The following is an 11,177-nucleotide window of genomic DNA, read 5'->3' on the forward strand; positions in this document are numbered from 1 at the left end:
TAGATGGCTGAATACAAACAATTAAGCATTTTCATCCAAACTGTACATGCTCAGAACTTCTGCTTAGTAGCTTTCGAAGGCATCCAAAGTCTCGAAGTGTCTGTATTTTTGTCAATAAAGTTCCCTTGGAGCAACTGAGTTTTACTTCTGAGCAAATCAGGAAACATGGTGGGGATAAAAGAGGCAAGTAGCTCACTGCTAATGCTTTCCCTATTTATCTTCCTAAACAAGCCTGATATTCACTCATTCTCAAATTTCATCGACTAGTCTCAACTCCGCACAATCCACAGTGAGAGGAAGAGATGATGTCCCTAACGTTTAGCCAATTTCCCAGTGGTTGGAAAACCATGCTGGTGGTGAGGGAGAGTTTTCTGGGGGTGGAAGAAAAGATGTGGTTTAAATCTCATCAGACAGTGTAGGAAACTGAAACGAGGTCTTCCACATCCTGAGCCCAGTGGCTAGCAAACGCATTGTGACCTTCTGCTTTAGCAGCCATTATCAAAAAAGACTGACTCCCCTCCGCCTCTGGCACTTAATTTGGATATTACAAATTCCACGAGGTGGTTCGATGCATGATATTGGATGCTACAGTGCTCAGCACTGTGGCATCTAGCTCTGCTTTGTAGATCTAGTCCTTGGCCCTGTAAGATTTTGTAAGAAAAACCGCCACCTTTTTCGATGCTGTACTTGATTGGAGTTGTGATGCATGTGATCAGGTCAGGGAGTAGGTCATGAAACTGCCTTTCTTAGAATCAGACAGCGTGTAATTTGTGAAGTGCCTCCAGAATGGGGATCAATTACTTTCATTCTGCTTTTATGGCCCTATATTTGTTCACGTATGGATTGAGCCCATGCTTTATCATCCTTAAACAAGGAATTGGTTGTAGCAGTCAGCAAAATGTACAAGGCTTGTCCTAAGTGATAGTGCAAACATGCATGCTTTTCAGGCCACCAAATTGCTAAGTCTATGTCAACTCTTAAATGATTATCTATTATCTTCAATTTGGTCTATGTCTAGACAGAGGGTGGTAACAAAAGTATGGTTTTTTTCCACAGTTTCCTCTCTGGTTCTGAAAGGAAAATATTTTTCCTATACAGCTGGAAAAGTTTGGGGGGAGGGCAGGGAGGTGGGCAGGGAGGGAAGATACTGTTTTTCAAAACGTCACGTTCTTCCTTCACAATGTCATGTCTTTGGATAGCCCCTCCAGAGTCCGTGAAGACAGTGGACTGTAAGGTCATTTAAAAACACAGGATTCTACAGCACACCCTATAAAGACTGGTTTTATATGAATGAATGACCTGCTGCTGGGTTCAATTTCATGGAGTGTCAAACCTCTGGTGTAAAGGTGCTTTTCCATCACTTCAGATTCAAAAGAATCTTAATGTGAAAGATGAGAATGAGAGCAGTGCCAGGTTGTGTGGCAGCTGTGCAAGCGAGGGAAATGCTTTAGCTGGCAATAGGATTTTCTAGTTAAAAAGAAAATAAAACAAAAGAAAGAACAAAAATAAAGAAAAACACCCCAAAGAGGATGTTCTGTATACTTTTAAATTTAGTTGAATTTTCTTTCTGTAAGCCATGACATTCCACTGGAGATGTCAATGGATCACAAGAGTATTTGGGGGGAGAGAATAGCCATATTTTTTGAGGTGCAGAGAATGTTAACTAGAACCGCTGCAAAGCTGTCTGTTCTAAATGTAATCCCAGATGTGAAACAAGAAGGGTCTAGCACAAATGGATCCTGGAATGCTTTCTGTTGTTCACTCAGTGTTTTGGCTGGCTTAAGTGGTTTATAGGATTGTTCTCATTTTGTTTTGCCTAAAGATCCATTTGGCTAGCGTGTTGTAAGCAAAGCACAGACACTCACAAAGCATGAGAAGGGAAGAAATAAAATTACACGAGTAACAAAATTACAAGACTAATTTTAAGGAATGCACTTGAGATTTATACAGCTGACAGACATGCAAGGAGTTAAGACCTAACTTACTTCTGTTTCATTTTCTGGATGTTTTTCCTGGAGTTTGATCCAATTACCAGAGTGCGTACATGGATCTCAAGACTACAGAGCTATATTCCTGCTGTGCCACTGATTCATTGTCTGACTAGAAAGCAGTCTAATCAACTTCTTCTGTCTAGGTTGCCTGCTTGGGAAAAAGGATGATATAATTATTTCACTGAGACTTAAATTTTAGAAGGTGGTCTGATATGCTCTGATTTAAAACTGTGTGTTACTTTAGAGAATATTATTGTCTTCTTCTCATTCCTGTAGGATAAACGCAAGTCTCAGTTTTCACTGAATAATTCATAGTGTTCTCTTCCTGTTGTCCAAAACTAATATATCAGCAAAGAATCCCAAAGTTGCATGAGGATATTGTTTGTCACCTACTAACACAGAATCATCTACAAACATTTCCATTGGTATGACACGAGGTTATAAATGTCAGGTTTTTCTGTATGACAAGTATTTAATATAGCTGTAGCTTAGCTCCTGTTTTCTTCTCACTTCCGTTGTTCATTGTAGCATGGCATGAAGTCTACCGACGTCTAGAACAGAGGGCAGGTTTAAAATCATGAGACAGGTTTTCCTTCTGAGGGGCAAGCGTTCTCTCCCCGATCCCCGCTGTGGCCCCCTTAGCTCCAGTGAATGGTAGCAGGACTGTTTGGATGTTTCATCTACTCCTACATGAAAAGGAGCTTAGATCAAGATATGATTTGGAAAATAAGTTCTTTATATCTGTTTTTCCTACATCTGAGTAAGAGGCATACTGAAAATCATATTATTGAAGTGAGTGGGGAGAAACAAAGAAAGAAACTATACCTAACTGTAAAAAGAGGGATCTCTGAGCTATGAAAACATTTACGAAGTATTTAAACGATAGCAGAGGAGAAAATAGCCTTTCATCAAACAGAAATATCACAGCATATGGTAATAGGACAGTGTTGGGTAAAACGACCATTTTGCAAAATTGAATGTTAACTTTATGAGAATTGTGAGTTGTGCTTTATTTCTCCTTTGGCAAACTTGCCTGGCACATTGGTGCTGACAATTAGGTTGTCTGATCTCTGACAGACAACAAAGTTGTAGCCAGAACAACCAAGAATAGCCAAGAATTTGAGACAACTGTCTGTTTCGCAGTTTGTCATAGTAGGATAAAACTTGGATTAAGTAGGATCAGATTGCAGGATAGAAGAGGGTTAATGTGCAATGCCAGAGGTAAGGTGTATTACCAGTATGGAAGTAATGCTGCCTATATTTGACCTGGAGCAGGAGTGGGCACTATAAATCCTCTACAGGTATGAAACTCCAGACAAACTGCATAGTCCTGTCCTAAGTGGAAGCCTACTCCTGAAAGATATCCAAAGTGTCCATGTGTTTTTACACGCTGGAAACACTTGCAAAGTTTGTCATGCCAAGTATAATTGAACTGAACCCAACTGAAATTGCAACAGTGAAACCAGCAGCAGGAGAGATATTTGTAATTTCTTGAAAACATTTGTAATTTATAATTTATTAAACAACCTCCAAATACACACCACCAAGAGACTCTGTGGCTGCATCGTACACCAGGTTTTCTGCTGTGTGTTGTTTGCTGCCGTCGCCCTACCTTCCGTATAAGAAGAGCTTCAATGTACTTACCATTAAGCACAAGTAGACAGTCTCAACATAATGACCTTGTCACAATGTATTCAGTAACGCTAGCAGGTCTGTAAATTGCCCCCACTGCCACTGTTTGTATTCCTATCACATTCAACTCCCATCTTGCCCAGATGCAAGAATAACAATGAAACCCTTGAACTCTTGCTCAGAATTACATCTTCCGTCACAGTTCCTTACCAGAAAAGAGGAATGACGATCTTTGAGGGCTGTGTGCGTGTGTGTATGCCAGGAAGCCCTCACTGCCCCTGCCCTGGCTTCCAGACAGATGCACCTGAGGTCTCCTCATGCTTCAAGTGGGCCAAGACCCGTGTGACCACATTCATGTGGCACTTAAATGGAGCAAAATTTATTCTGTCTCTCAGCAAGTCTTACTAACTCAGGGACACATTAATACGCTTATATCTCTTATTAGTCAATGCAGCGTATGAACATAGTAAGACTATACCATGTAACTCTATTACAACCAGACATCATTTGTCACATGGGCTTATGCAAAGAGTCACTGCAGCCTAACATCTTTTTTTATGAACCATACTATTATTTTCATGGAGTTTATAAAAATCTTTTTTTATTCCTATCCAATCTGTGTATTTATTTTTGTGTTTAATTTTAGTTCTTTAGTATTCTCTTTTCAAGGGCTACGGAGCTGAATCACTATTTTGTTCAAAGATCCCTGCATGAAATGGCACAGCATAGCTTTCCAGTTTCACTACTGTTTTTCTGAATGTGCTAGTAAATGTAACCTGTCACGATACCCCTCGCATTTGACTGCTTGGCAAAAAAATTTTCAAAGGATACTCACAGAGGATAACTGTAGCCTAAAACAGGACAATTTTGCTAGGGTCCCTCTCCAAGCAATGAAGAGAGAGAGGAGCTCCTCTGCAAGGTGATTCTGGTGTGTGCTCGGTGGCCCTAAGAAGAACCAATGACTGTAGAGAGAAACCTGGAGAGACTTTCTGGACTGAAGTTAGCTTTTGTGCATATGTTTAGCTAGCATCACGCCTACCGACACAATTTAGGTATTTGGACCCAGCAAAGAAGGGACCAGAAATAGATATAATCAGGCAGAGGGGAGCTCTGACTGCATGGGGAACTATTAAGAGGTCTCCAGAAGCTGCTTTCGCTAGTTCCATCCCTCCTACTTCTGTGGTGCACTACGAATAAGAGGTGGGAAGCACATCTGTAGGGAGGAAGTCACGTCTGACATATGACATGCTCTTATGATTTAAGGAGGAAAAGCAATGTCTAGGTGGCCACACAGCTGCTATAAATTAGGGAAATTCTGAGGCTGCTCTAATCTGTACCAGAGGCCACTCTCACCCCTTGGCTATATCCAGACTTGTGAGGGGAGTGAAGAGCTTCTCATGGTTCCTCTTGATGCCTTGAGAATCATTGAGGCACAGCTAGGGATGTGACCTTTCCAGTTTATCATGATTTCTTTGTAATGAGGTAGCATTTCTGTCTCTCACCACAGAAAATAATCTTTTGGGATTAGGTGAATCTCATTCACACTGATGACCATGATAACTGTTCGTCATTCAGAAGAAATATAAGATGTAATTAAATGCCTTTGAGAGCAAGACAGATGAAACAGTAGGATCCATCACTGTGTACACTCTGGCAAAGCTTTGATGACCTGCATTTGGTATATGCGTCCACTGGTAAATGTGTGTGTTTATGTTTATATACATGCATATTTCTATATACAGAGTTTAGATGGCATTAGGAATTTTTTTTGGAAAACTAAATATCCCTTATCCTGGTTGTTCAGCAGGGACTGCCAGCTGAAGTTTACCAACTAAGTTTAAAATACATTTCAGGAACTACTATATTTTATGTACTGATGAATATCAAACTGTTTTCTTTAAATATAGACCTATCTTCCATCTCTGGGATATAGCTTGATTGGAAAATTATTTTTAAATAGATTGCACTGATCCATTCCAGAAACCTAATGCTCATATGAATGGAAAATTGTAAGGATGATAACACACAAAAGAAACAAAATAGTAAGGCAGTTTGCTCTATAAATGCTGCAAACACCAGACACTTGTTTTTGGGACATTTTAAGGTTCTTCTTTTCCCAGCTTTTCACCATGATTTTGTATTTTTTTTCAGAGTTGGTCCTATAATGTGCCCTGCTTCATGGCCAGCCCAGTAGATGTTCCATGGACCATGGTTCCATAGACATTCACTTGTCTATATTGTTACAACAACCCATTTCCTTTTTTTTCAATCCTACCAACTTTTGTTTGGACATATCTGAGCTGGCCAATCTAGTCCCCCACTTGCAAACAGGTGTTTGGAAACATCACTGTTCCTTTCCAGTCCCTTGTTATATTTACTGAACCATGAACGCCACACTTCATCATGGAACTGCAGTACGTCTTGTGAACTCTGACAGCTCCTGCAAAACTATCCATTTCTTCTCTCATGGATTGTAGGATAAACCCAAAATAACTTCTGTGGCTTAAAGGAAGTGACACCGCTGCAGGAGAGCACACGTATTTATATTGACCCTAGAGTGCTTTTAAAAAATGAGTAAGTAAATACAAAACACGGCTAAATTCAATCATGAGTTAGCAGTGGTGTAAGTTAACACATCATGTATCTGTCGGTCAGGAAACAGGTGTATGTGGGTGTAAGTGCCAGAGCTGTTCGACTTGCAGCAACTTGACATTTAGTGGGAGTGCAGAGTGAATGTAACGTATATTCCCAGATATGGAAGAAGGAGGGGGGGAGGAATGTAGCGAAGCAATCAGATAATGGAGGGGTTAACCAAAAAGTTAAGCAAGCTTACAGCATCCACCGAAAGACAAGTTTCTTCAAGGTACTTGCATATTTCACTGTTTTTCTTTTCTGTCTGTGTCCACAGGGTCAGATCTTCAGCTGATTTCAAGGGGGCTGCACTAGGCCCATACTGTTATGTTTAGGATTGTTTTTGTCCCTGTTGGATTGACACACAGTACATCTACAAGATATTTTGCAAGCAGACATGAGTTTGTTCTTCCTGTGCTCTGAGCCAGACAGATGCAAACTGGCTTCAAACCAGAAGCTGCGTAGCTGCAGTTAGCAGGCACCGAGCCCAAGCTAATAAGCCTCGCTGAGAAGGCAGGATGTATTTGCTCGGGCTCAGCACTGTGCTACTGCAGCTACACAGCTTCCACTTAGCTCCGAGTGTAGACAGCGCATGCTCGTGTCTGCTTGGACTGCAGGCAAAATGAGATCTCCTCCGCTGCTGAAGCCCCAGATTGACACTACGTGCACCAAAGGCAAGCTTGATCCTTTGTCTCATATGGTCTGAAGCACAGAACTGGTGATTTAAAATAATTTTAAAGTTATAATAATAACCAGTGATATCATTATGGGAAACAGTTGAATTGTCCAGAAGGGCTAGGATTCACCAGAATAAACTGACTCTTACATCGAAGAATCCAGTAGGTTCTGACCATATTGCTTTTTAAGGCAAGCATCTTTTCCAAAATTTTTCATGTAGCAGAATGTATCCATAGACCTTGGTACAGCTTTCAGGAACTCCTTATAGCAGGAGGCCAGAAAAAAAGCTAGAAATGTTCCCTACCCCTTTTTGTATATCTAGGGTAATCTTTTGTTCCTTCTGAATCATCTTAACAGCCTTTTCAATATTTGTTCTATGCATACTGGCATAAATGATCACCTGTAATCAGGGATGCTGTGGGGGTAGGAAGAGCAGCAAAAAAATCTACCTGAAAATCCCCATACCGTTTCTGAGGAGGAGGGAAATTGAGGGAGATCTCCAAAGGTTTGAAAATGCTTGTAATAAGCACTTACATTTTTCAGTAGATTTGCCCGTCACTAGTCAAAGGTCTTATTCATGTATCACGTGTATTTTCCCTGAGTAAAATTGTCTTTTCTTCTGGAAGATGCATCTCGTTTTAAATTGCTGCCAACTCTAATCAAAACCACCTACGCAACAATACTGAGCTTTTTTTTTCCACCTCAGTCTTAGATTTTCTTTTAGCATTGCTGAAAATTGCACACAAGCAATTCAATAGATAGGGATAAAAGAATTTAAACTAACAAGGTCTGTATCCCATGCATTTGTATTTCTGTGCTCTAGCACCATTTCTCACAGACACCTGAAAATTTATCCAGTGGCTAAAGTGTTCTTTTGCTGTCACACAGATATTTGACAATAGCATTAAAACCCCTCTTTCCACTAGTAGTGTTGCATGAAGTTTAATCAATTTTCTGCATGGAATAATGTGATCGGCAGTGAATTACTTCTGAAATTCCCAGAAAAAGCTGTTGAGGTCTTGGTAAATTATAGCATAATGCAGAACTGGGCCATGGCAACCTTTTTTGGATTAGATGCGTGCAGGCTCACTGAATGTAGTGGGCTCACCATATAATAAAGCTCTTCAAGTATTTTTAAGAGGGACTAATTGGATAAAAGTTTAGAGGAGGCTGGCCATCCTGGGTCCTGGGTGATGGGACAGTGTTTTCCATGGTGCTCTGGCAGTAAGAGGCAGCAGAGGCAATACTTTTGCTTGTGAAGGGGGCCTTCCAGCACACCATGTCTCACTCCACTTGGTTCATGTAATGCACTGATTTTCCACAACTGCTGGCTCCACCTTTGCGTGTTCTGGCCTCTTTGTCTGTGCTGTTGCTTCAGTTTTCCTACAAAAGCAGTAGCAACCTCCCAGCACACCCAGGTTCTCGAGGTGGGCCATTTCACTGATGTTTCGGGCTAGATAAGGCCCACTAGTCAAAAGGTGAAGAACTCTGCTACTCATTCAGCATGAGTGAGTACTGGAAGCTGATCCACATTTCACAAATGGTTTAAAAAGTTTCTACTGATGGAGGGGAAAATACATTTCCTGAATAAGTTGTTACTGAATGTTTAAAGCCAGAGAAAGAGTAAGGATAGGATCCAGTTTTCCACAACTGTGCTTTCCAAATAATATTTATTTAAGGGAGTAGCTATTTATTAGGTATTTCGCTCTTGAGGATGTTTAGCGATGTTATGCCACGGATGTTTTCTTTCTACTATTCCTAAAATACATACTCTGTATATATCTAAGTGATATAAGTGGAACAGGTAAGAAGGTATCTCCTACCTAGGAAATTATTCATGAGGTGTTACTGGTAGCTTTACAAAAAAAAATGAAAAGATGAAAGACTATACAAGATCAGTACTGTTTATTGTCCATAGTTTTTAATTACCCTGTTTGACTTATGGCAAGATAGTTTAGAGGTAAATAATTGAACACAGAGATTTTCTCTGCTAGGTTAATACCATTAATCTAGCCCAGGTTAAGAGTGGTTGGAAGGCCTTGCCCTTCTGTGGTTCCTTAATTGTGTATTTGAAACAAGTTGGAAACTAAGTCTGCTTAGTTCACTTATAAGGTGGCAGGTGCCCATTTTGTAATTGGCAGTGTCAGCCAGCTGTAATAGAGAAGCCAACAGCTAAATGTCCCTGAACTGTCTTTCTATGTGGTTTGGTCCCTTCCAGGTCAAGGCGGTTTATCAGAAGTTCACTGCTAATGCCTACGTGTAATGGTCTACGTGTTTTGTGGGTGGAATAGTTTAATTTCAAAATTTCTAAGGCTACAGCCAGGCACTATGCGAACTTTACAGAGCGGCCTTTGCTTATTTTAGTTGGTTTGAAATTTATTAGCAACTTGAGATATATCTTGATAAAACACAAGCTAATATCCAAATGCTTTAGTAGGCAATTAATTCTGGAAAGCTGATCTATTTAACATACATTTAGCTATTTTCTCACCCAGTTCCACCCTCCCAAATTCTGAAAATCATCAGCAAGCAAATACCAACAGTTTTCCACTTTTATTTGAGGGCTAGATTCTGTCAACCTTATTTCTATTGAACATGAACTGATTCAACAAAGATCACTCAATGAGTAAAATGCTACACCTCACTACTGACCAGCTTTTTTAGATAATTTTTCAGCAGATAGACTGGTCAGTCATGAAGATCTCAGCACAGGTTAGTGGTTACTTGAAAACTGAGTCATTGGTTAGGTTTTATTAGATAAGTAAGTCAAGCAGTATGCTTCCTAGTCGCTGCGTGAATTAGCATAACTTAGCTTTACAGTGAGAAAAGAGTTGAGGATTTGCCGAAGTCTCCTGTTGAACCTGGCCTTGTAGGATTACTCTGCTGAAAAACAGTCTCTCAGGACATATGACCAGCCTTGTCCTGACCAGTGCTGGGGACAGTCGCATTTGCTTCTATGTAAGTAGAGCTGCATAGCATGTAATATAGCAATGGTGATTAATGGTCTTTTGATTTGAAAACAGTGGGTCTGATTTTATTCTCGTATACATTGGTTTTACTTTGGTGTAACTCTGTTGTTAGTGGGGGGTTATTACTGATTTATATCAAGAAGATAAAGCTTCAGGGCTCTTTTATGCCAGCTGTTTTGAAAATGCTCCAGAATAAGTTATCTAAACTAATTTCCTCCCCACCAGTTTCTTTCCTCCAGCTTAAAAAGAATGATTGCAGAAACTATTTTTCATTGGATTGTTCTTTCAGTAGTGTCTGCAATTAAGAACCATCTCACTAAACAAACTGTAATTATTGCAAATTGTAGTAAGCAGTGGTAATTGATAGGCTTCAGTAAAGCTGGCTAGTTTTAAGATGGCCTTTAAGGACAGTAAAAAATGAACCTGCGACTTTGAGCAATGCTTCTTCAGATTCTGGAGTATTTAAAATCTAGGGCACAGCTATTCCTTATAGTGCAAAGTGTGGGCACTAGTAACAAAGAGATTTATGAGAATGTGCGGATATATTACCATGCAGCTTGTGTGCAGTCAACCCCTATCAAAAACCGCCGTAGCTGTAATATACTCTTGAAGAGGGCCCGTGCTGAATGGCTATGTTTAGCTGTCTGTTTCTGAAGCTTACTAGGAAGCAAAGAAGCTTGAAGTTCCAGCATTATTTGTAGAGAAAGCTGAGTTAGGCCATTTGTAGATGTTTTTGACCTTTATTACTCATATTTTTCCTTTTTGAACTTAAGGCCTGTGAAGTTGGATTTGTAGGAAAGTGCATTAATTTTACAGGGAAAGGTTAGGAAATATGCTTCCAACAATATTTTTAAACTTAGTAAAACATTTCCAAAATATTTCTCTGGGAAATATATGTTATATGCAGTATATTGTTCAGTGGCAGGTGTATGAACTGTGTGATTTAACCACTGTGCATCATATGTTACTCAGCTTATTATCAAACTATTGCAGATTTTCTCCTGGCGTTACTCTCTATCCACGCCTATACAGAACACAGAAGTTATTACGCTATCACACGTCCCTTCAGTGAGCAGACTTCTACACATCTATGTTTGTATAGCACATAAAAATGACATTAAAACATCTGTAGAGACGCACATAAAAGTCAGTGATTCAGTTAGGAAGTGCCAGAAGGTAGCTTGTCTGTGTGACCTTCATTCCGTTCCCTTGTGTGTAACACAAAGGTTTAATATGCATGTGCTTAAAAATACTTTCTTTTTCACTCACACTTTCT

This window comes from Dromaius novaehollandiae, chromosome W (assembly GCF_036370855.1).
Source record: "Dromaius novaehollandiae isolate bDroNov1 chromosome W, bDroNov1.hap1, whole genome shotgun sequence".
NCBI lineage: Eukaryota > Metazoa > Chordata > Aves > Casuariiformes > Dromaiidae > Dromaius > Dromaius novaehollandiae.